Source organism: Lepidochelys kempii, chromosome 7 (genome assembly GCF_965140265.1).
Source record: "Lepidochelys kempii isolate rLepKem1 chromosome 7, rLepKem1.hap2, whole genome shotgun sequence".
Taxonomy (NCBI): Eukaryota; Metazoa; Chordata; order Testudines; family Cheloniidae; genus Lepidochelys; species Lepidochelys kempii.
The window spans coordinates 47125436-47150567 of NC_133262.1; the positions used below are offsets into that span (position 1 = coordinate 47125436).

General features: G+C 50.7%; 1 long non-coding RNA gene across 3 annotated transcripts; it reads right to left on the reverse strand.

Moving 5' to 3' along the window:
- Positions 1-3674: 3674 nt before the first annotated feature.
- Positions 3675-24985, reverse strand: LOC140914533 (uncharacterized). 3 transcript variants are annotated; one of them, XR_012159889.1, is made up of 5 exons: positions 24830-24985; positions 7754-7885; positions 7352-7641; positions 5771-5849; positions 3675-5157 (listed from the first exon to the last, which is right to left on the reverse strand). It is a non-coding gene; the product is annotated as an uncharacterized lncRNA (long non-coding RNA). The 3 variants fall into 3 exon arrangements; XR_012159890.1 differs by having other exon boundaries at positions 23014-24985; XR_012159888.1 differs by lacking the exon at positions 7754-7885 and having other exon boundaries at positions 23014-24985.
- Positions 24986-25132: the final 147 nt, after the last annotated feature.

The window sequence follows — 25132 nt, forward strand, 5'->3', positions numbered from 1 at the left end:
TCCAGCAGGATCTGGCCGGACCTCCCAGGGATCAATGATGCGGGCAGCACCAGAGTGTTTTGACATTGAGCAGTGAGCTCAAGGGAAAGATGCTGGATCTTTCTGCACCAGAGAGAGGAGCAGGCTGCCCAGCCGCCTTCCCAACTCCAGGGCCAGCCAGCCCACTGCGCTCCGAAATCCTGACACTGGAGCAGGTGGAGGCTGCTCCTGAAGAGGAAACTATCCACCAGAGGGGGCAGGAGCCCACCACTTCCCCACCAAAAAAGAGTTGCCAACTCACCATTTCATCACAAGTCTCATGGTAACTGGTGTAGTTCTTAAAGCACCAGCTACTGGAGTTATGTGAATTCATGAGAATCTCAGTTTTGGGGGTTTTTTTTAAAGTATGTTTCTAGCCTCTGTGATTGCAGAGAAAAGCATGACCCTGTGACCCCAGTGTATCCTAATGGATCCAAGGCCAGAAGGCCCATAAGAAGAACCCCAAATGTATTATTTGTTTTTAAATCACTTGATTTTTCAAGCCAACCTCATGGTTTTTGGAGCCCAAATCATGGCTTTTGAACATTTGGGGTTGGCAATGCTAAGGAACTACTGCAGCAAGTCAGTACTGATGGAGGGTGACCTACCCGATCTCAGCCCTCCAGGCCAGTGCAGGGGAAGTTGGGGCACTACAAATGCAGCACCGGTGCTGGGCGTTCTCCTGTGCTGTCATTCATTTAGCAAAGAACAGAAATTGGCATGATTTTTTTCAAGTGTTCATTCTTGCTCCTCTTCCTCAGGTTCACCATCGCCATTCCGAACCCCCTTCGTTGCTGCCAGTCCATCAGGATTAATTGCTTTGCGACAGTGGGGGTTGGGGGAGAAAATAGTCTTGACAATTTCAGGGAGATCCAATTTATGTCTCCTGAGCAAGTGTTTAGCTGAGATCTTTATCCCCCTCCTCATCCCTCCATGAAATGTAATAAGGGTTTTTCCAGTACCACATGTTCTAAGTAGATAATTATATGGTGTAACTGTGTGACTGAACGGAGTTGCACTCATTATTTCATTAGGCTAATTAAGTAAACACTTGATGATAATTAGCTAAAATTACTTTGGGGATAAAAGAAAACCTAGAGAAGTGAGCACAGCAAAATCTGGCAGGGACTGTCTTTTTGTCCAATGTCAGTAGAGTGCCTAGCAGAGTGGGGTTCTGGTTTATACCTAGGGCTCATAGGCACTCTGGTAATGATTATAATAAATAAGGAGTGAGATGTTGTTATGTTTGTAGCCTAGAACTCAGACAATTTGGTTTGGGTCCCAGCTCTGCCACAGATTTCCTGTGTGGACACAGACAAGTCACATCATCTTTCTGACCTCAGTTCCCTATTTTACATATAGGGCTACTGAAACTTCCTGTATCATACCCTTTGCCTTTTTGCTATTTTAATTTTGGTTGAGATCTCTATGTGCTACTGTACTGACAGTAATAATAAATGGTGATGTCTTATGCTTCATGTGGAATCATTCACCCAAAGAGATCCAGAAGACTGTATGTCAAAGGAAAGGAGTACTTGTGGCACCTTAGAGCCTGACCAATTTATTTGAGCATGAGCTTTCGTGAGCTACAGCTCACTTCATCGGATGCATAACAGTATAACAGTATGCATCCGATGAAGTGAGCTGTAGCTCACGAAAGCTCATGCTCAAATAAATTGGTTAGTCTCTAAGGTGCCACAAGTACTCCTTTTCTTTTTGCGAATACAGACTAACACGGCTGTTACTCTGTATGTCAAAGGTTCATTTCATTAGCGTCTGGCATATCCCCTTCTAGAGTGGGACTCAATAGCCATTCTGCATGCACACCAGAACAGAAGGAAGGAAGAATGTATAGTTTTCCCTTTTGGACTGAGTGGGTAGACAGTATTTGGGGCCTTGCTGGGTTTTTTCTGTTAGGAGGTGAATTGGAAGATGCAAGTCGGGTATTTCTTTGGTGCAATCATGTTTAGTTACCAAAAAATGTGCACAAAGTCCCGTTTCCCTGAACACAGCAGAAACAAACAGCAGGCAGTTCCCTTGCTCGTAATGTCAAAACCTGCTTTTCCAGGAAGTCCTGTGCCCCAAGGAGCAATGACTCTCTGCTCTCTCGCAACCATGCTTGTGGCTGCTTATCTCACTTTCAGGTCACTTTCTGGCTCTACACTAGCACTTTTCTCAGTAAAACTTTTGTTGGTCAGGGATATGAAAAAACTCACAAAAGTTTCACCAACAAAAGTGCCAGTGTGGACAGTGCTATGTCGGTGGGAGAGCGTCTCCTGCTGACATAGCTACCACCACTCATTGGGGGTGGTTTAATTATGCCGGTGGAAGAGCTCTCTCCCACCAGCTTAGACCGGCCACACAGGAGACCTTACACCTGCACACCTATAGAGGAACAGGTAAGGTCCATAGAGCAGATGCACACAGCTGCAAACAAAGAATCCCCTCACACCTACATTTGCAACTAATCCCAGGGAAACCCCACAGTCCACATAGCTTAGCTTCTGATCAGTGTTGCCATATGTCCCATTGCCTTGGGCAGTGGCTTCCTCCTGTTTCCAGCTATCACTCCATAAAGGGACATTTAATTGCTTCTTTCATTTAGCTTGAATGAAGGATGGTTAGAGCCCCCGTCAGCTTTAACCAGGTCTATGACTGATGGCAGCCATTAACACCTCCCAGCACAGCAGTATCCATTTGAAACTACAAGGTGAGCTGAAGGTAGGCAGGATGCAATTACTGTTATTGGTGTATAGCTGTAACAACTCTGCACTTACAAAGACGCCCCTGGGATTTTAATGACCACGAACTGTCAGGGCCTTGGATTTACATCTCCTCTGAAAGAGCTTAGCTGATTTTGGCTGATGTGTTTTTTCATGAGAACTGAATTAACTACCCATAAAGAGGGTGGCTCATTCTTTGTTTACCAGGTTACCCATGAAGGCCCATTAGCAGTGCTGAAAGTTTGACTCATTTGGAGACCACCAGAAATTTAGATCCTGCCCCAGAAGAGGATGCCAGCTGTACATGAATCTGCAGAGATGGAGGACTGAGTTTGGCCAGGAGTCTTTTTCAGAGTTAATCACTTCTCTAAGGTAGGAAACAGGGCAAAAAACAGTTGTCCATTCAAAAGCAATCTGCTTGCTGGGAAAGAAACTGGTCTGAATTCGGAAGTCCTCTCTAAGTCCTTTGTCAAAACACCCATTGCCTGCTCAAGGACCAAGGACTTCAGGATGTGGCCTACTTTCTGTAGGTATACGTGACGTTCCCCTCTGGTATTATCTGGACTGGTGATCTGCTAGGTCACTCTAATTCTTGCCTCTGGGAGCCAGTCTTACCCTGCTCTGCTGTGAGAACCCCCACTCCTGGGCTGTTCACGCACAGCCTCTGGCATGTAAGCTGATCCCAGCTACTTGCAACCGAATGACACTAGCCAATATCTCCATCCCAGACACAACCCTAGGAATCTCCATCTTGCAGTGTCCAATTATGCCTCCTGGCTGCTGCAAACTTATATGAGTTCATCAATTTAACAAAGAAATTGATATGTACCAGACTTGTTATCCCAAGGGGTGCCTCTGACACACTTCAAACCAAACGCACTGCTTCAGGTAGAATAAACAAACAGATTTATTAACTATGAAAGATAGATTTTAAGTGATTATAAGTCAAAACATAAGTCAGATTTGGTGAAATGAAATAAAAGCAAAATGCAGTCTAAGCTGATCTTAACACTTTCAATGTCTTTACAGACTTAGATGCTTCTCGCCACAGGCTGGCTAGTTGCTCTTCAGCCAGGCTCTCCCCTTTGATCAGCGCTTCAGTCACTTCGTGTGGTGTCTGTAGATGTAAGAGAAAGAGAGAGAAAGAGCATGGCAAAGTCTCTCCCTTTTATCATGTCCTTTCTTCTCTCTTGGCTTTGTCCCCTCCTCCCTTCAGAGTCAGGTGAACATTACCTCATCGCAGTCCCAAACTGGCCAAAGGAAGGGGGGTGACTCACTTGAGAGTCCCACAGATCCTTTTGTTGCTGCCTAGGCCAGCGTCCTTTGTTCCTGTGAGGCTGGGCTGGGTTTGTCCCATACCTGCCCTGATGAGGTGTGAACTGACTCTCTGCTCTTGGAGAGTTTTTGCCTAGGCTTATTTTAAGCCATGAGGATACATTTTCAGCCTCATAACTACATACATCAAATTATAAACCTATAACATTACTGTAACAACAATGCTCAGTGCATTATGAGCCTTCCGAAGTCACCCGACATGACAAACTTTGCATTGGATACCACACAATCATTTTACAAGGATGAACACTGGGGTGCTGCGTGTTCCCCCCAGGTACAAAGAGTCAGAGTATGTTCTAAGATCAGTCTTAAGATGAAAGAAGCTAATAGGAAGAGTCAGGTCATCAGGACTTGGGGAGAAGGCTCCGGAACAAGGTAGCAGTTTAGTGCAAGCAGTGAGGCTATGAGAGACCCGACATCTCTCTTCTGTAACAGCTGTAAATCTGTGTAAAAGCAAGTGCAAGCTGCTAATTTTACCCTTCTGTGCTACAAACCAGCTATTTTTAAACCAAGTAAGAACCAATCAATGGAGAAATTAGCTTCAACATGGGGAGAAAGGCAGGGTCAGCGAAAATGTGTTGCAGAAATCTAAATGACGAACACCAAGGTGTCACTATGGATGGTTGGATGAATGTTCTGCAATACACTGGTGACCTTCGCAGAGAAAGACTGTAGAATCATCATAGAAACCAGTGATCCAAAAGGCCCACCAGCTTACCCCCCCAATCCCATCCCCATTCCAGGCAAGACTGCGCCCTATAATTTATTCTCCAGGCATCAATGAATGTTTCTCAGAAAAGGTCAGATCACTGAAACAGCTGTCATTTTTTTTAGAATGTCTTCTGCATTAAGATAAATAGAAAAACTGGGGCTGGTTTGCAGATTGGGTATATGATGCCCCTATAGGGTGTCCACTCAAATCCAGACCAGGACAAATGAGTGACCCAATTGGTTGCCCACGTGCAATGCATTTGGTATGTCCATCAAGTTGTCACTGGGGCAAGTGCCGAGATTCTAAGCTCTTCAAGGCAATGGCAGTGCCCTCCGGTGTGTGGGGTGGCAGGGTGCAGTGCCTAGCACACTGTGGATACAATGAGAAAAGAAATAATTATAAGAGCCCACACAGCCCAGCTACAGTTACCACAGCTGGTGTTAAACAGCCCCTTAGCAGTTATTTTAGCAGAGGGATCAGGGACTGAATGGGCCATGGAGACCAAGCTGTACTCTCCCCCTGCAGATAGTTCCCCCTCCCGCTCAGGGTTGAGGCATACTGGCCAGGCAGGAGAAGTCTGTACTTTCTATTCTGTGGATAAAAAGGGGAGTTCAGGCACACGGGGCTGCCATCTCAGCATCTTCCACCAGCACTGAATTCATACAAAGTCTCAACAATCCACGGGTTCCCCGATCTATCCAGAGGGTCCAGGACCTGGTGGTGGAGCCCACTGCTGGGGGAAGCCCTTGAGAAACATCCCCCATCCACCTTTGTTACCAAATACAGACACCTGGAGCCAGATCTGATGCTATCGTAAATCAATGTAGCTCCACCCCCCTGGGGCCAATTCCTCACTTGGGCCAGCATAAATCAGGAGTAACCCCACTGGAATGAATGCAGCTACAGCAGTGCAAAACTGGTGTAAATGAGTGGATTATCAGGGCTGGCAATGATTTGCACTGCATGTTGAGGAGAAGCTCACCCTTTATTTGATGCTAGTTTTGACTTTCTTGCCTGTTTTGACTTGCAGGCATCTCCCACGGGGCTGGCCCCTGCTGCATCTGGCTCGATAAAAGAACAGCACGTGTTATGAAATGTATCATAACATGTTAAGGTTTGCTAAAGACAGAATAAACAGTTGGGCTGAAAATTAATAAATACTGTACGCCTAAATTAAAAACACACGAAAGGTGCGAGACAGGGATCCAGACACAGGGATTATGGCACCTAAGATATTTAAAGATGACTGTGCAGCTCCTTTTTGTCCCCCACCAGTGCTCAGCTAGAAAGCCATCAGCTGGATTAAATTTGCTACCTAAAAAAAAATATATAATTGCACACTAAAGTCTACACTTTAAAATCAGATGAGAGATTGATTTCATTCCCCGCTTGATTGGATAAATCAGTCCAGAAAATAGTAATAGGCTCTGTCTGCACGAGCAGATGAAGAACCTAGAATTTACGATTGCAGCGCTGATAGGCCTGGGGTGTTTTTCACCACCATTCTGTCTATTCATAGTGTCAATATTACTCTAACACTTAAGGTCACCAACTGAGATCAGGGCCCCCCCATGTTCAGGACTGCATCGTCCCAATCATACTCTACATTTTAGGGATGGAGCACTGTGGTGCACAGAGATTACAGGACATCCCCAAGGTCAGTCAATCAGTCTGGGGGCAGAAATGGGAATTGAACCACCACCTCCTGCATACCAGGCCAGGGCTTTAATCACAGGGCCAGCCTTCCTCTCTTTGAATAGAGTTATCCAGCATGGTGTTCCAGGCTATGCTCCCACCTCCCCAGTTGTTCTCATGGTGAGGCTGCAGCTGTGCTGATGTACAGGCCCCCAACTGTGCGGGTGTGGGTCACCCAGTGGAAACCAAGGAGGAGGAGAGTTACAGGAACTCCATTCAGAAGGTGTTTCCCCAGGGAGACACAATGCTTAGAGATGCAAGTATGGAGGGTCTGGGCTAGACTTAACCTTTGGGCTCAGTGCTGTGCAAGGAGGGGGCATGTAACTGCAGCCCCACAGGGGGAGTCCCAGGAAGGAAATGAGCCTCAGAGAGGCACAATGACTTCCCTCTAGCTCCTTGGGGGAATGGGGGAGGTATTTTGCTACGGCCCTTGTCAGGACACAATATGCCCCCTTGCATACTGGCACAAGAGGAAAATCTGGAACCATGGGTTGGCCCACTGCCTGCCCTTCCCCACCGATTTGTGCTTCTCCCTCACCGCACCCAGAGCCACAGTCAGAGGAGATCTAAGGCAGCCACGGGGCGGGTTCCTCCCTGCATAGCCACAGTAGCGCCAGCCACAGGGAGACCACACCAGGGTGTGGAGCCCAGCAACTTACATGAGCCACCATGGCAGAGAAAAGAACGCCTCCAGGATGCACAGGATACAGACTAGACCTGATGGAATGTGGATTGCACTGTGGGAATATACAGGAAAGGAGACGGGAATTGGGAGGAAGAGTGAAAACACACTGGGGTTTGCACAGCAAAAACCCTTTGGGTCACAATTTGCTCCAGCTCCCCACAATGCACTACAGAGCTTTCTCACCCCTCAGGTTCTGTGCTGGAGCCAGGTAGTCCTCCAGCAGCTCTGTAATCCATGCCCCAAAGAGCACCTGGACCCAGCTCAGGGACTCTGCAAACACAGCTGTGTGGTCCATTATGCTTTGAAGTTGAGTGGTAGTTCCAATCAGATTAAACAGGCCGGATCCTCCTCTGGTGGAAATCGGGGCCACTGCACTTTCTTCACCATTCTGATACCCATTCACATCCGCCGAGGACCTGGCCTAGAAATCCTCTATTATCTTTCTCCCTCCTGGAGTGTTGCAGAGCTGGTTTCTACAAATGGAGAGGGACATTAATTAGAGGGAAAGAGGGGGAAAAACATACACAGGATAGCTCCTCAGCTGGTGCAAACAACCGTAACTCTAGTGACTTGGCTAGAACTTACATGGACTTACATCAGCTACGGGATCCGGCTCACAGTTTGGCTTGAACTGATGTGACTTGCATGTGTAATTGCTTTCTAAAAGGGGATTCTTGCTCCTCTCCCCAAGCTGCCTGCAGAGACTGCCAGGAGCTCCTGGAATTTCCAGAGCAAAGGGAAGGAGAGAGAGGGATGAATAAAATATTATCAGAGCACTTTTTATACAGCTCCATGAAGCCGCTATGCCGTGCTGCAAGCTTCATTTTTAAATAAGCTCAAATCAATTCCCTGCAAGGGAAGGCAAATGTGTCGGGCTTTTATGAGAAGGCACCAAAACTGAAAAGCCTTTTTTCCCCATCTAATCAGACTGGAGCTGGGTTAATTATGCAGCTCTGTCCTGATACAAGCGATGGAGCTTTATTCAGTACAACTCTTCCTTTATTAATGAATTGCAACCCAATTTTAATCAAAGGAAGGGGGAACAAAAAATCCCTTTGCCAACACGCTCCATTGGCTGCTGCTGTCTTGCATTTCCATAACTTCAAAGTCATGCATTTTTAAAATCAGCCTATTTTTTTGGGGTCCAGTTTGACTCTATTTGATCAGCCAAATAGAGAGAGCGAGGGAGAGAGAGAGAGAGAGACACCCTCTGCACGTGCTCCAAGCTCTAGCAGAACGGAGTGCCAGGGTGTGCCGATGTTACAGCTGTGGGCCCAGACTCCTCTTTCACTTGCATTGGTGCAACTACACTGATTTCAGTGAAGATGCATCATAAGAGGAGGATTTTTCCGGTTTAGCTATGGGCCCCCTCTCCTAATCTGCCCCTTCTCTCCAGCACAGGTGAGCAGAAGAATGAACGCACACACATACACACAGCTCTCTAACCTCTCAGTTATATACACACACAAATCTTTGTGCACTCTTCCAGACACACACAGCCCTACACACACGCACGCACATTTATTCATACTGAGACACATAGATCTATTCACACACACAAACACATCTATACACTCTCAGGCATCCAAGTACGGCTGCATACGCAAATCCCGCCCCACCCCCGCCCCCTTTGAATTCAATTCTTTCTTGATCTGACAAGCTGGAGACATGTTGCCAAAGCACAAAAGTGACAGATTCCAAGCCCCTGGCAGAGGCAGGTATGATCTGGGCTTCCCAGTCTTGGGGTTTCATCCCCGCTCTACATCTGTCACTAGCGCCCACCCGCAGGTTATTACACGGCAAGACCGCAACACCTTCTCCTCACACCATTGTGATAAAAAAATCTGTAATGATTCTGGGTAATTTGAAGAAGTCTCTCCTTGAACATCCTCAAATAGCATGACTCCCCTCTCCCAATCTTTCCTCTGCTCTGTGACTGCCCAGCTGCTTCTGTCTGGCTTTGCACTGTACTTTGTGTTTGGCAAGAGTCTGCCTTAGCTTTGGGCATTTCACTGTAGCAAAATAGTCTACCAGCATGATAGTTCTGTTCAGGGATCTGGAGCAAGCTAGACTGTTTTGCAATACTCAGTGATTCATATAGGGGTGTTTTAAGTATGAACCTAACACGTTGGGCATTTTGGGACATTGTTTGCACCACTGATGGAGAAGTTAGAGACACACACGTTGGCATATAGTCACACACATCCACAAACACACTTGCACACGCCCAGAGACAACCATGCATTTGTACATCCACACATCCATCCATCCACTCTTAGATACACATATACCTATACTCTGTCTCACACACAGAGCTATACTTTCTCAGACACTCACATGCCCACACAGCCACTCATACACAATGGGGCTGTCTCTCTCCCTCTGTCTCAAATTGCAGACTAAATGAGGAACATATGGGCTGAGGTGATTAAAAACAAGTTAATTGCTCTGGATCCCAGCATCTCTTCCCTTCTCGCAGCCATTACAGCTCGGGGACAGGGCCACTGTCTATTTGCCTGAGTGAAATTCTCTCTGAGGTAGCTGGAAATCAGCTTCAACTTGGTCCACCTGGGGCAATTTGCTGTTTTCTTGATGGGTGTGAAGTTGGGGGCAGGGAGCAGGGGATTTCTGGCTAGCACTTCCATTGGGGTAGGGTTACCTTAGTGGCTGCCCCAGACAAGACTTCTCCAGCCTGCTCTTTCCTAGCTGCAGACATGGCACCATCACTTCTCACCTCTCATCACTTCCTCCCCTCCCTACCCCCACTGCTGCTCGCTGAATCCACATTGACGGGTCCAGATAAAGGCCACAAGGTGTTTTATGGAAGCCAGAGCTCTTGCTATCACTTTCTCACTGTGAGCGACTGGGCTGATGATGGCTGCAACCTATAAAAGCATTGCTGGAATAGCCCCATCTGATTTCCTGAGTGTCCAATGTTATGCACATTGGCAGCAGCCTTTGATGTCCTCTGGCTCAGGTCTTCTTTGAGTCTGCAACGCCAGACATCAGGCCCTCAGTGCAGTCGGCTTTCTGAGACATCTTCTCTCTTCCTGTGCTTTGATCTCTTGGTACTCTGAACTCCAGCATCTGCGTGGGCTCTCCTGAAACAACCCACAGGTGGCAGGTTCCCTAGAAGCTGTCATAGAATCATAGAATATCAGGATTGGAATGGACCTCAGGAGGTTCATCTAGTCCAATCCCCTGCTCAAAGCAGGGCCAATCCCCAATTTCTGCCCCAGATCCCCTAAATGGCCCCCTCAAGGATTGAACTCACAACCCTGCGTTTAGCAGGCCAATGCTCAAACCACTGAGCTATCCCTCCCCCCTAGTTGTCCTACTCCAACTGCTTCCTGCCTAGTGCTGCTATTTCTGAGGCACCCATCATCTTGGTATATCTAAGGTCCAGATCCCCAACTCCCATTGAAATCAATAGGAGAATGGCACCTAAATACCTTTGAGGATCTGGGCTTAATTGTCCCAAATCTGAGTATGACAGTAGTATCTACCCAAGATCAGAGCCCCATTGTGCCAGGCACTATAAAGACACATAGTGAGAGATGGTCCCTGCTCCAGCGAGCTCATAGTCACCACAGGTAGACAAAGGAAGCATTATTATACTCATCCAGCAGCCAGGAATGGAGACTTAGATATATTGAGGGTCAGGTTTACAAAGGTATTTCGGTGCCTAAGACTGAACATAGGCACCTCGTGGCATTTACAAAAACACGTAAGTGGCTTAGATGCCTAACTCCATGTAACCGTGCAAGCGCCTCCCAAGTGCCCCCTCTTGGCCTGGGGTGGCGCTGTGGTGCCCTGCCTCAGTTTCCCCCCTTGGACTCCTCAGTAACTCAACTGGTCCATAGCACTAAAAGCCTTCCCCTTCTGTGGTCTAGTGTAGAACTTCTACCTACAAAACAGAACTCATGCTTCACTCCACTGGGCACAGCCTCACCTCCCTGAAGGGCTGTCTCCCTTTATCCTCCTGTCTCCTTGAATCCAGAGCTGCAAGAGCTGGGTTCAGTGCAGTCTTTCTCTGGGAATCAGGAGTTTGGTCCTCAAGGCCACAACCCCAGTTCAGTGTCTTTCTTCCTTTTGGTCAGGAGTCTCCAATCCTCCTTCCCAGAGCTGTGTTCAGCTCCCTTACTCCCCCAGGCTTGCTCCCTGCACATGCTTCTTCAAGCCAGCTGCAGTTTCCTAGGCTTCTGGCCTCCCAGTCCCTCTTGGCTGGAGCATTACTGGCTCAAGCTCCTTTTCAGTCCTGCACCCAAAGCCAGTGTAGCAAGGCAGAGCTAATTGGACACAGCTGGCTGACCCAAGGCTCCTTGGCCCTTAAAGGGGCAGGCAGCCCTGGTACACTCCCACTGAAAGTCATTTAGGTGCTTTTGTAAATCCACTGGGCATCCAAATACTGTCACCCCAGGAGACTGCACCCAAGTTAGGAACCCAGAATTTCTGAACTACAGTGCCCCAACTACACAACCATCCTCCCTCCCAGAGAAAGGTATCTCAGGCCTTGTTTGCACATGTTGCACTGGTTTAACGTAAACCAGGTTAGTCAATGAACTGGGATTCGAGGTCTGACTCTTAAAGGGGAGTTTTGTGGAGATCTTTACAAGAAGCTTGGCCCATCATTTTCTGCATTCCCCATGCTATTGTAGGAATTAATTATTAGTGTTCCAACCTGATATTTGTGTTTGGAGAAGAGCTTTTTCCCCAGCCCCACCCCGCGCTAGGGTTGCCAACCCTCCCAGTTTGGCTGGGAGTCTCCCAGAATCAGGCTCAATCTCCCGGAGGCTACTGAAGCCAATCCAGGAGATTTTAGGCCATTAAAAATCTGGCGGCGCAGTGGGGCTAAGGCAGGCTCGCTATCTGCCCTGGCTCCACGGTGCTCCCAGAAGCTGCCGGCATGTCTGGCCCCTAGGCGGAGGTGCAGCCAGGGGGTCTCTGCATGCTGCCCCAACCCCGGGCGCCGACTCTTCTGCTCCCATTGGCCAGGAATGGGGAACCACAGCCAATGGGAGCTCTGGGGGCAGTACCTGCAGGCAGGGGGAGTGCGCAGAGCCACCTGACCACCCTTAAGCCTAGGAGCCGCTGCCAGACATGCCGCTGCTTCTGGGAGCCACCCGAGTAAGCACCACCCCGCTGAAGCCTGCACCCCCCACCCCTTCCCGCACCCTAATCCCCTGCCCCAGCCCCCTCCTGCACCCAAACTCCTTCCCAGAGCCTGCACCCCTCACCCCCTCCCACACCCCAACCCCCTGCCCCAGCCAGTGAAAGTGCGTGAGGGTGGTGGAGAGCGAGCAACAGAGGGACGGGGGCTGGAGTGAGCGGGGGCAGGACAAGGGTGTTTGGGTTTGTGCAATTAGACAGTAGGCAACCGTACCCCCCCCCCCCCATCCAGTCTCTCCTGTTGAATGATAATAGCAATTCTTTGCATTTCTACACCTCTCTACAAACATTCACATATCAACCTTCTTAACACCCCTATGAGTGGGGAATTAGTATCCCCACTTTGTAGGGTGACCACATTTACCACAGCAAAATCAGGACACCACATGGGGCTGGCCTGAGCCACCTGGCATCATCGCTCGCCTGAGCCCCTCCAGCCCCCACACCTCTGTGGACAAACTGCTCAAGCCCCACTACCCAGCACCTCGTGTCACCACTGGCCTCCCCAAACATTCCTCCATGCCCCCCAAGGGGGTGCAACCCGCTTTTTTTGGCAAAACTGGGCATTTGTTCCATTTGCTCTTGCCAACTGATCAGAGCAACTTGCAACTGGCAAAGGCAAAAGGGACAAATGCCCATTTTGGCCAAAAAAGTCAGGACATCAGGGACAGGGCTTAAAAAAGGGGACTGTCCTTGCCAAAATGGGACGTATGGTCACCCTACCACTTTGAAACAGGGAAACAAGCAGCACAAGGCTAAATATCTCCATGACCTGAGCTAGACCCAGTTATGTTCCCTTAGAGCTACATACATGCGCTCTCTCACTGTGCAAGGAATCTAATTTGCTCTAGCTCACAAGGCAAAAGGAGGTGGATGTTCACCGAACTTGGGGGCTTAAATTTACACCTTTTACACCTTTCTTGCCCCACTCCTCTCTTTTGACCCCTTGGTGTATAGGTTATCCCAGCTGGGACTCCCCTCTGAGCTTAGTCTCCGGAGGCCAAATTCAGAGGTGGTAGGTGAGTAAGGGGGGTGGTAAATTACATCCTCGGAGTAAGGGTGGGGGCGGTAAATTATGCCAAAGGAAGCCTAAATGAGTACAGAGTGCATGTAAACAGTACCTCAATTGTTGCAGCACTTAGGGGTCAGAAGAAGGCCTACATTATACAGTCCAGATCCTCAGCTGGTGTCAATCGATGTAGGTCCATGAACTTTCAATGCATGTTTAAGCTTCATTTGTTTTGACTAGAGATATACTACCTGAGGATCTGGCTGGAGGACTCCATCTAGACTCAGGGCCTGATGTGCCACTCTCTTCCACCAGTTTTTTACCAGTGTAAATTGACTGATGGCAGAGAAAATTCCCTGCCTGCACAGCATGAACCTGGCACAACAAGGTGGAGATGCAGGCCTTTAGCCTTTCTGAGCCGGAGTGGCACTGTAGCTACTCACACCCATGCAAAGCGGGCATGCAACTCTGCCACCCGTGCAAAGGGTTGGGAATTCTGCAGGGAAGGGGAGGAGGCTGCAGGAAATCAATTGTCTCTGCTCCAGCAGATGGCACCGTGGTTAATGGTGTGAGAAATGGGGAGGAAGCTTACAGGCCTAGAAAGCAAGAACTTGCAAGAACCCCAGGCTGGAATTCTGGAGCAGCAGTTGTGTGGAAGCCACTGGCTCTTAACATCTCCCCAGAAGGTGTTAGAGGAAAGCTGGCTCTGGAAGGAGTGACTGAGAGGGCGGGCGCGGGTGGTGGTGCCGCAGCTGAATAAACACATACAACACAATTAAGTGGAGTAAAGATGCTTTGATTAAAAGGCGAATCTGGGCTCATCTGTTTGTGTTTGAACTGCCTAATCTCCTTCCCCCATTGTGCACAAAATTAAGCGGCTGGGATTTGTGTGTCTAAACAGCGAGCTGAGAGTGGCAGGGTCGCAGAACAATCCCAAGCAGCTCTGGCCAACTGGGCGGAATAATGCCACATTCAAATGGAAATGCGGCACTTCTCGTGCACTGTTGCTGCCTTCCCCTGGGATGCAGCAGCCATGCCTCGCTCTTGCAGGCAGGTGTTCCTGGACACCTGCCCAGGCCAATGAGTAGCACCCCAGCCACCTAATAACCTTCTCTGAGGAGGAAGCAGGCTGCCTAGGGTGGCTGTTGCTTGGCGTGTGGGGCAGGGAAAGAAGCTGTGGAATAGTCTGGCAACCAGTCCCCATCACGCTCAGACTAAGATGGCTTGGGTGGAGGGCCTCACACCCATCCTGCCCTCCTGAGCTCTCACCATGTGCCTCCTCAAAGGTTTCTTTTGGGGTGACTGAAAGTCCATTCCTCCGCTCTCCCATTTCGAATGGATGTTCAATGGGCCTTCAAACCTTGGAGCTGGGTGAAGAGTTCCAACAGATCACCCCGAGTACTCAAACCTTCACGAGAACTTGGGGAAATGGAGGCAGAGGGAGGGATCCTGCCCAAGGTCACATGACAGATCTTTGGCAGAGCCAGCACTGACTGTCACGCCAGCGTCCCAGCAGCTGGGGCGCCTGCCTTTCCAAACAACAAAACCCGGCAGCCGAGGTTTACTTCTGCCAATGTTGGGGGAAAGTGATTTTTTGAAGGCGGTTCAAAGGGCACATGCACCAATGACCTAATGATTGGCTGAGCATCGCCCCGGTAATCAGGGAGCGGAAACAATACCAAGTGACCAAATCGCAACCAGGCAAAGTTTGGCTATCCAGGCACTCGTAACTGATATTTGTGAAATAATTAGTGGCGTAACAAGAAAATGCGAGGAAAGCACCATCTGCCTGTGCCTGCTCCATGGAGCAAAAAAAAAAAAAAGGCAAAATGACTGAATACACGATACAGTTGCAAGTTCTTTGCTCCGCTCTCCCTTGAGGCACAGGTGCAGACTTTCAGCTTTCCCTGGGGATGCTCCACCCCCACTCAGCCCCAAGGCCCTGCCCCTACCCCACCCCTTACCCCAAGGCTCTGCCACACCCCACCTCTTCCTGATCCTGATCTGTCCCCTCCCCCAAGCACTCCCTCCCCTCCCCCCACCTGCCACCAAACAGCTGAACAATGGGGGGCGGGAGGGCTGGGAGGACGAGGGAGGAGCTGATCGGCAGGGCCACCGAACAGCTGATCAGCGGCGAGTGGTGCTGAGCACCTACTATTTCTTTTCGGTGGTCAGTGCCTATGAACACAGGTGTGGGGCAGGCTACAGACAGTTCCACCATACACCTTCAGAAGATGCAGAGATGTCCATCACCATGGAAAGGTGCTCTCTATTCCACAGAGGCTGGGGATGTGAGGCCAGAGGAGGAGAAAGAACAGCCATACAACAGCCGTCCATGCCTCTTAAGAGTCTTCTCTGCTCTCATCCAACCAGCCCAAGGCCAAGGGACTAGCACGCTAACTCTTCCCCCTTCTTGTACCTTCTGCTCTTCATCCCAGGGAGCCAGTGAAGTAACTTGTTGGCCCTCAGGGCAAATGACTGATGTGGCGAAGAAGAAAGGACAGCATTCTTAACCCCTGGCTGGCAACCAAAACAGTCTGAGCCCGTCTACGCCGAGCCCTGAGGTAACTTGGTTATCACTGGAGCTGGGGCAGGGCTGAAACTGTCCCGCTTTGTTCAGAAGAGGCAGCAGGGGCTTAGATAAAGGGGTTTCTCGGAGGAAGGTGGGAGCTGATGGGGATGGTGGAGGTGGAGACAGAGGCTGACAGGAGCCTGTAATATTGGTCACCGACAGTTCCCATTGCGCAGGAGCTGCTGGCAGCATGCACACAACAAATCTCCTGGCCTGTATTCAGCTGTGGCCTCCTAGGGCAGTAGGAACAATGAACCCACACAGGTCTGCACAGCTGTTCTGGGGGCCCACCCCACTAGCAGTGCTGCCTGATGCTGCTCGGTTCTGGTGACTCATGTGGCAGATGCAGCCCATGTATCAGAGAGGTGGCCATGGCCTGTCGGCCAGAAGGAACTAGGGGGCCCTGCAGGGAACCCTAGGAGCAGAGTTTGGTGCACTCACATAAATGGAGCAAGAGGTGAGTCTCTCTCTGTTACACACACGCGCTGTCCATCCCTCCATCCATCCCTATATCTGTCTGTCTGTCCAGGATCTGACTGCATTTCTAATGCCCCCACTGCCACGGCACCTGCAGTGCCAGCTCTCCATGGTACTTGTACACCCACAGGCAGAGGGCACACCCTCAGTGGCTGGCGGGGGGCCAGCAGCAGCTGGGGCCTGGTGCATAGATTTCTTTCCTTCTCCCTGCAGCACTATCCCATGTCTCCCTGTAGCCCGGCAGGCCACGTGCTTGTCCCTGACACGCAGCACCCAGGGAGCGCTCTGCCTCCCAGCACTACTCCCCAAGCTGTGGAAACTGCAGACATATGTTGCTTTTTCACACTGTGGAAACAACAAATGTTCCTGTCTGTGCTCAGTCCCAGCAGCCTCGGGAGGGACAGAACGGGACCAGACTTCCTAGGCACCCGAGCAGGGTGAGTGCTCCCACAGGGGAGGGGGTGGGAAAGGCGCCATGTCTTTATCAGCTTCACGGAGGATGCAGGGATGAGGATCCCTGTTCCACAGGCAACTGTCACTCCCTCCTCAGCCTGGCCCTCTCGTCTCTGCTGTCTGTGCCCTGCCCAGTCACGTCAGTGCTGGTCCTGTCATCGGGCCCTGGCCTGCCATGTCTCATTGTTCCACTGTCCTGCAACATGGACAAGGCCTCGCGCCGCTCTCCCAGCCCTCTTTCCTATTTTCAGGCCCAGGCCTTGTGCTGCTCCCTGATCCTGCACCATCACCCCGTCCGCCTCTCCCACTGTCAGGCCTCTGCCCCACCCAGCTCTCCCACCCCATCGCTGCCCCCTGCCCTGTCCTGCCAGCACCACCCAGCTCTCCCACCCCATCGCTGCCTCCTGCCCCATCCCACCAGCACTGCCCACTATCCTGCCCCCATCATCCACACTATGCCCATCCCGCGGGTACCACCCAGCTCTCCTGCCCCCATCATCCAACCCCCACCCCCTCCTGCCAGCACCGCCCAGCTCTCCTGTCCCCGTCGTCCGCTCACTGCCCCGTCCCACGGGTACCGCCCAGCTCTCCTGTCCCCATTATCCACCCTCCCCCATCCCACCAGCACCACCCAGTTCTCCTGCCCCCATCATCCACCACATCCTGCTGTCTGTTTGCATTCCCTTTAACAGCCATAAAGCCTGAGTGACATCAGCTTCCTTCTGCCAACCAAACACCCCAAACCTGTGAATCACATGCTCTGATACTGGTGCTGAGGGAAGGTGCTGGGGCAATGGCATCCAGGGTCAAACCTTCAGCTGGCACGACTGGGCGTAGCACCACTGTGGTCAATTTGGCTCTGCCAGTTTACACCAGAAGAAGATGAGCAGCAGAAGACGAGCAGCAGCAGGCCATACACCTCTCAGCCCCCTCCTCCCTGCAACGTGCTTCAGCACTATTCTGGACTCAAGGAGGGGACAACCTCCAGGATCACAAATGGAGCTGCTCCGTTAAGTCTCCGAGCTCATTCCTTGCTCCCCAACTGTCCTCCAGGTGTGGGGAAATGAGGCACGGCACAGCTGAGTAACTTGCCAACAGTCATACAACTCAGTGACGGAGCCAGGAATAGAGCCCCAGCATCCTGGGTCCCATTTGTATGTTTCACCCACTCTCCTTCTCTGTGGTAACCAGTGAAGCATCATGCCCCCATGGTGATGTCACATTATAAAGGCAATGTATTCAAACGTGGATATGCACTTGGGGAAACTGAGGCAGGAAGGGGCGATCAGTAGCAGAGCAGGGGATTAGAACTTACATATCCTGAATCCAAGCCCAGTGCATTCTCTGCCTGCCCTGAAGCTCAGAGAAGCAAATGGGAATAAATAGGAATCTCTCCACCGACTTCCAAGGGCTTTGGATCAGGCCCGGTATCATTTTGGAGACTGACACCTACGGATGGAAAAATATGATTACCTCAGAGGGAACAGCAAGGTTCCCTGCAGATTGGGCGCGGGAGGAAACAGACTCAGGCCGCTCCCAACGACAGTGAGGAGACAAGAAAAATGCGTTGTGAGTTGCAGTGTTTCTGGTCTGATGGTTTTTAATGGGCTAAGCAGCGGGAGCGCTTGGCTAACAGCTTGCGCTGTGCGACACTGGAGAACAGAGACGGGCCTTGGGGGAGCCATTCATATCCCCCCCTAAATATCATGTAAATGCGGCGTTGGAGATCAGCTGTGTCGGAGGAGCCCGAATGATGCGCCCGATGCCTCACAAAAGATGCAGGCTGGGAAGCAAAGCATGTGCAAATGAGAGGGAGGGAGGAAGCTGCTGAATATTCATGAGCAGAGAGTTCCCTGATCAAAAGGCGCAATCCTGTTTTCTTTTATAATATATCTGGTTAATACGGACTTAATGAACGAATGAATAATAAATTAGTCCAATTTTGTTTTCTTTCTTCTTGGAATCACAGGCTCAAAGGAGGACTTTGGGCAAGTTTGATTGATAGCAGAGGCTTGCTGAGAAATCAGCTACCTAAATGTTTATGAAATAGGAACCAAATAAATGGTGCAATTGTTTTAATCTTTGGGTGGCAGTAAACGCCACTGAAAAGGAGGAGGAAGAGGAACCCTTTCTGATCTCCCCGGGCCAACGTTTTTTCCGAAGTGGGAGGAATGAAAGTGCTAGGCCCCCGACACCTTTGCTTTAGATGGCACAGCCAAGACATGCCCCCAGCGCAATGTGGGCCAGATGGCTCCAGGGATGGGGGAAATGGTATATGGAGCCTCTCCCCTCTAAGACACGGACTGAGACTTGGCCAAGGTTAGGGTGACTGGAAGCTGGTGTCTGACAACTGTTTTGGTGGCCCCTCTGTGAACTGTGAGCTGGTGGGCTCCATCATCTTCCTAGAGAAGAGATGTCCATCAAAAAACAATGCCATCACAACTGCAGCCTTGGCGACCGCCTCAGCTGACTGAATGGGAGAGAAGACTGAACAGCCTTTTACTCTCTAGAGCAGGGAATTTCATTCATGTGTCTCACAGCCCACTTGTGAGGCTCAAGCCAGTCATGTCTGCGAAGGATTTGGCCTTGGAAGTGAGAGAAGCACATAGCACGGTCCTTTTATTGATTGTTATTAACAACATTGATGTGCAGATAATTCAGAATGAATCCTTTTCCCCCATCATTTTTGCCTCTTTGGCCTGTTTCTGTGATATTTGTGAGCAGGTCACGATTATCTCAGATTGACTTCTTGTTGGGCATCACTCGACAGAATTCTTCATGAATCTTGTTCACTCACATTGTCAAACTGAAAGTCCAAGATTCAAGCCACGTCCTTTAGCTGTGAATGGTCACGTAGAACATATGGCGCTGTTTCTCTTTTCTGATTGAACAGATGAGAGATTTAGAACTGTAAATGCTCCAGGTTCACTCTGAGTGGGTGAGCTTAAAATTTACTCACCATGAACCTCCGGGCTAGTGAAACGTGATTGCACTTATGGAAACACAAAAAGGCATGCAAACATGTGACACTGCATGATGATATTGCATGATCTGGTACATACATGGCATTGTGATGTGAAAAGCAGATGCAGCAGCATCGTGTTGTGTCACGGCAATGTTGCGACTCCTGAAAAGCCTCTGTGTCAATTTACAGCGGCTGGGCCTGGCAAAATCCATCAGGATGGAGAAGAGAGGAAGATGGGCCTGAACTATGGAGAGAAGGAAGCGATCACTGGATAAGGAAGCAGCTAATGACTGCCCAAATTCTCTGCTTCACCCAGGGTACTTGGCACAGTTGAGAATTGGTCCGGAATCTCCACCCAATTCCATCAGGTTTATTATGATGTAATGGAAGCCAACAGAGTTACACCAGTATAACCCCAGTGTAATGGAGTGGCAATTCAACCACCTCACCCTAGACACATAGTCCAAAAGAGGGCACTGGCGTAGAAGGTCTCTATGCTCAAGCGGGCTGCATCAGCAATCTCAGCAAGGCAAAGTGCTCCCTTCCTTCTCTTCTTACCCCTAGAGTTACCAGAACTGATGCTCCCATCCCTCCACATCCACCAAGCCCACAGGCTGGTTCCAGTTCCACGGTTCTCAAAAGCTTTGGGTTCATTCGGCTCACCTGCTGACGTGAAGAGGCCTGCAGCATCACATGCAGAGATGAAGAGTGGCCTTGCTTGGCCTGTGCTGTTGACATGTGCTCCACCTAGCTGAGCTGGAGGAATTCACATCCCATGTTAAGGACAACATGGAGTGTTTGATACCTTCTTTGATGGGGCAAAAGGCCTGAGGTGGACCAGAACCAGGTCCCCAGCTCTAGGTCAGAGCAGCAAGGCCCCCATTGGCCAGATTCTATTGATTTCAATAGACTTTGGATCAGGACCTTAGTGTAAGCCTAGGGTTCTGTAAATGCTAGGTCCCCTAATGCCAGCGCTAACCCCAGCTCTGCAGTAGGGCTGAATTGTTTGTTATAAGACCCTCCACAATATCAGAAGTTCTGTGTGTTCCTTCCTGTCTGGTGGGGGTCCCATCAAAGAGTGAGATGAACGTCCAGTTTGTATGAGGCAAGATCTTCCTATCCACTCCCTGCTGAGGGCTCCTCAGACCTTGTCATGGCTCCCAGACCTTGGCGAATGGAGAGTCGCCATCTCAGTTGGGTAGCTTGTGTGGGTCCCTCCCAGAAGGGCTGGGGGACTTTTGTACATCAAAAAAGTTGCCAGAAATGACCCAGAACTGAAATTTTAATTGAGTCCAGGTTTGGTGGCCAAATGTCCACTTACCTAAAGTGGCTTGTTCTTGTCTTCATGGGGTCTTCCCCCTTAGCCGTAGGGAGCGGCATGCTGGCCTCACACCAAGGACTCGACCTTTCTGACTCACCAGCTGATGATTTACCCCAGGATAGGGGAAATGCCCTCATTTTCCCCAGCCATGTGCTCATTTCCTTCAGGAAAAAGCTCCCCCACATCTCTCAGCTGGGACAAGATCTCTTCAGCCTCCTCTGGGAACAGCCATAGTATTCTGGAGTTTGGTGTGGAAGCTACCAATCTCCAGGCTGTCTTTAAGAGCAACTCCCAGCTGAGCCAAGTTTAGCTCTGCTCCAGCTGGCTTGGCCCAGGCAGAGCCGCTGCCTGTGATACTCAAGGTTCCTTGTTTGAGTCCTAGCTGCAGTTATAACATGAACCTAGCCAGAGGAGGGGGAACTCTGGTCAATGGTTATGCCCGTCCAAGTTTAAGCAGGGGAATAGTCCCGCTATTGTGGGGAACTTTCCTGGCTTCTGCACTACCGCAGTGAAGTGGGCTAGCGAAAGGATCTGAGTCCTCGCTCCCACTTCCTTTACCGAGTGGCCTCCCTGCCCTTGAGGACTCCCCTTCCACTCTCCTGTCTGGCAGAGTCCTCGTAACCCCAACAAGGCTGGGTCCAGGATTCCTGGGGGCTCGACCCCCAACCCTGCTGTGGTCACCTAGGACAGGGGCTAGGGTGTCCTCACTCCGGGGTACTCTCTCTGCACTGGGCACTTCTCTGACCCACTGACCATTACATACAAGTTAAAGCAAATACAAGTTATTTAATCAACAATTAATTTTAAAAAGAATAAGGAAAAATGGGAAAGGTTAAATGAAACACATCACCCTGCTCTGTGACAGGGAACATCACAAACAGTGTCTCTGGAATGTCAGGGCCGTTCACAGTCTGTTCCTTGTAAGTCCCAGGCCTTCGTCTCAGGCCCTGGCTGTGCTGCAGGGATACTGTGGGTTGGACACTTGCTCTGGTGGTGGCCACACGCTCTCAGGCTCTAAGTGGTAGGACCCTTCTTCCCAGTGTCGCCCCCGCCCTGTCGGGGTTACGATCCAAGCCTGGCCTGCAGAGCCTCTTAGCTGAGGCGTCTCCCGGTGCTGGGCCCGCTGCCCAGGGTCCCCCTCGGTCTCCCCAGCTGCTCACCGCACCCAGCTCCAGACTGCTCCAGCCCCAGCTCCACCCCTCGGTCTCTGCACTGCTGCTCTGCCTCCAGCTCCCTGGGTTGCTTCTCTGGCACCTCTGCCTCTGGTTGCTGCAGCTCTGCTCCCAGGACAGGTCTGCTCTGCAGGCTGCTTCTGTGACTCTGCTCCCAGCACTGACCTGCTTCCTGGGCTGCTTTTCTGGCCCCTCTGGCTCTGGCTGCTGCAGCTCTCCTCCCAGGGCAAGTCTGCTCTCTCTGGGCTGTGCCTCCGGCTTTGGGGCTGCAGCTCTGCTCCCAGGACAGGGTCTGCTCTCTCTGGGCCGCTTTTCTGGTCCCTCTGGATCTGGCATGGCTCTGCTCCCCAGCTCAGCTCTGGCCCCTGCTTTCTCCTTAGCTCGGCCCCACTCTGTCTGACTCAGGCAATTCCAGCTCACATGGACAACAGGACCTCCCTGGCCTCCTGACTCCCTGATTAGCCTGCCCGCCCTGTCATTCAGGCTGACCTGGAGCATTGGCCTCTCCCCATTGTTTCTGGGGGCTGTCAGTCTCAGGGTCCTGATTCCCCATCGACCCTTCCCCCTTTTTAGTACTGGGAGCTAGCAACTAAAACACCCCCGCTGAATGTTAGTAAGGGGGCAACAGTCCCCTTACACAAGTGCCCAGCTAACAGATACATTATGCCCTGTGAATTAACAGCTAACCTCCAAAGCTTCTTACCTACCTAGATTTACCTCGCTGCAGGCTTTGTTGTTGCACCAGCACGAACATTCTTTCTGCATAACGTCCAGATGACTGACGGACCCATGTTGCTCCCAAGCCTTTTGTAGTGAAAGCCAGACCTGCCATGGCCAGTGCTCTTCTCAGCAGGCTACTCCCTGTGGTCCTTTCTTTTGGGAAACCCAACTAAGCTCCTGCTTTTTCATTCCTGGTGCTGGGCTCTGGGCTCAGTGTGTGGGGTGAGCTCATAGGCAATCAAGAGAGGGATTTGGGATCTTAATTGTCTAAATGACAGGTCTCAGAGTAGCAGCCGTGTTAGTCTGTATCCACAAAAAGAAAAGGAGCACTTGTGGCATCTTAGAGACTAACCAATTTATTTGAGCATAAGCTCCGACGAAGTGAGCTGTAGCTCACGAAAGCTTATGCTCAAATAAATTTGTTAGTCTCTAAGATGCCACAAGTCCTCCTTTTCTTTTTAAGTGTCTAAAGTGTCTTCTGCCTCCTCAGATTAGCCAAATTAAAATGCTTCCAGCTCTCTCACAACGCTTAATTCTGAGCAACAGCATTTCAATGTCCATACTATTAATTAATTAACTAATTAATTATTATTCCTCGTGTTAGTAGTACCCAAAGGGCCCCATTCAGGATCCAGGCCCACAATCTTGAAATATGGCTGACAATTTATTTAAGCTGATCAGAGAAAGCAGTTGAAAAATAGCTTGATATTTCTGTGTTTCCCTTTGACACTCTCCAGATTATCATTAAATGATCATTAAGTTAAAGGCCGTGGAAGATAGTTTCCTGATAGTACATGAGCATGTTGCCTTGAAAAATGAATAGTAACCAAACTGGAAATATGAGCCCGGATCCTCAGCTAGTATACATTGGTGTAGCTTAATTGACACTATACCAACTGTCAACAGCTACAGTAGGGAAATGTATATTTTTTTTCAATTTGTTCCACCCTGGAGCCTTAATATTCTACCTGTGCTGTCAGAGCTGGGGGGAGGGGATCTTCATGCACCAGGAAAGGGCCCCGCTGACCAGGAGGCAGGTGTTTGGTGCGGATGATGCTGGCTGGACCTAGACAAGGAGGAGTTGCACACTGCACCATGCATGGTCTGGCCAGGTGTGTCCACAAACACCCCCCAGCTGCTTTGGCACCTCCATGAACTGGGAACCAGTCCCTGAGGGGCAGGGACGGCTTGAATTTCACTTGCAGCCATTTTCCAGCATGCAGATCTAATTCGGGGCCCAGGATGGGTGGGTAGGCAAGCAGCTTCCTACCCCTACTAAACCAGGAAGCAAATTACCTCCTTCCCCATACCTCTTCCTCCACAAAAAGCTGGGTTGGGGGCTTTCCCTACAGAGCCTTTTGACATCTGCCCCCAGTTTCAGAGACTGCTGAGCTTTCAGTTAACGAGACCCTCTCCCCAACCCCTGCACTTTCTTCCCCCAGCCTGCGCAGGCCTGGGACTACCAAATCAATCTAAGGAGGGTGCTGGGAGTGGGGAGGGGCGGGGGGTCAGATTCCAGGGCAAGCCCTCAGTTTTGTTCCCCTCCTGGCTGCCTTTGTCCTGGGCTCACTTTCCCCTTTTGTGCAGCCTTCCCTTCCCTTCCCGCCCGGCGGGTTGCCACAGCGATGAGCAAGCACGGCCTAGCTTGCTTGGTTCCCGGCTCACCCTCCCCTGCCGCAAAGGGACAGGAGTGCTGGGCTCCCAAGCGCTGAAAGGGAGGGTATCTTTCCAGTCGCTCCCCCGCCCCCGCCCCGTTGCACGGCTCAGATACTCGGTCTTTTCTGAGGTCTGCTCTACACCTACACATTAGCTGGACCCGGCAATGCCTCTCGGGGCGGCGGCAGGGAAAAGGGATGGAGGCCAGGTGCAGCTCCCGCTCGGGAGAGCCCCACTGGCTGGTCGCGCAGGGGCTTTGTTCTTGGCAGGGAACGTCGCGCAGGCCGCGGCTCTGCAGTCGCAGCCCTCCACGGGCGCGCGGCAGGTTTAGAGCGGGCGAGCATGTGCGGAGTTAGGGGGGAGGCACTGCAGCCTGCTGATGTAAAGCAAAGGGAGGATGGCTGTGCACTAGGAGCCCCCCTCCCACTTCCCCCTGCCCCTCCTCCCCTC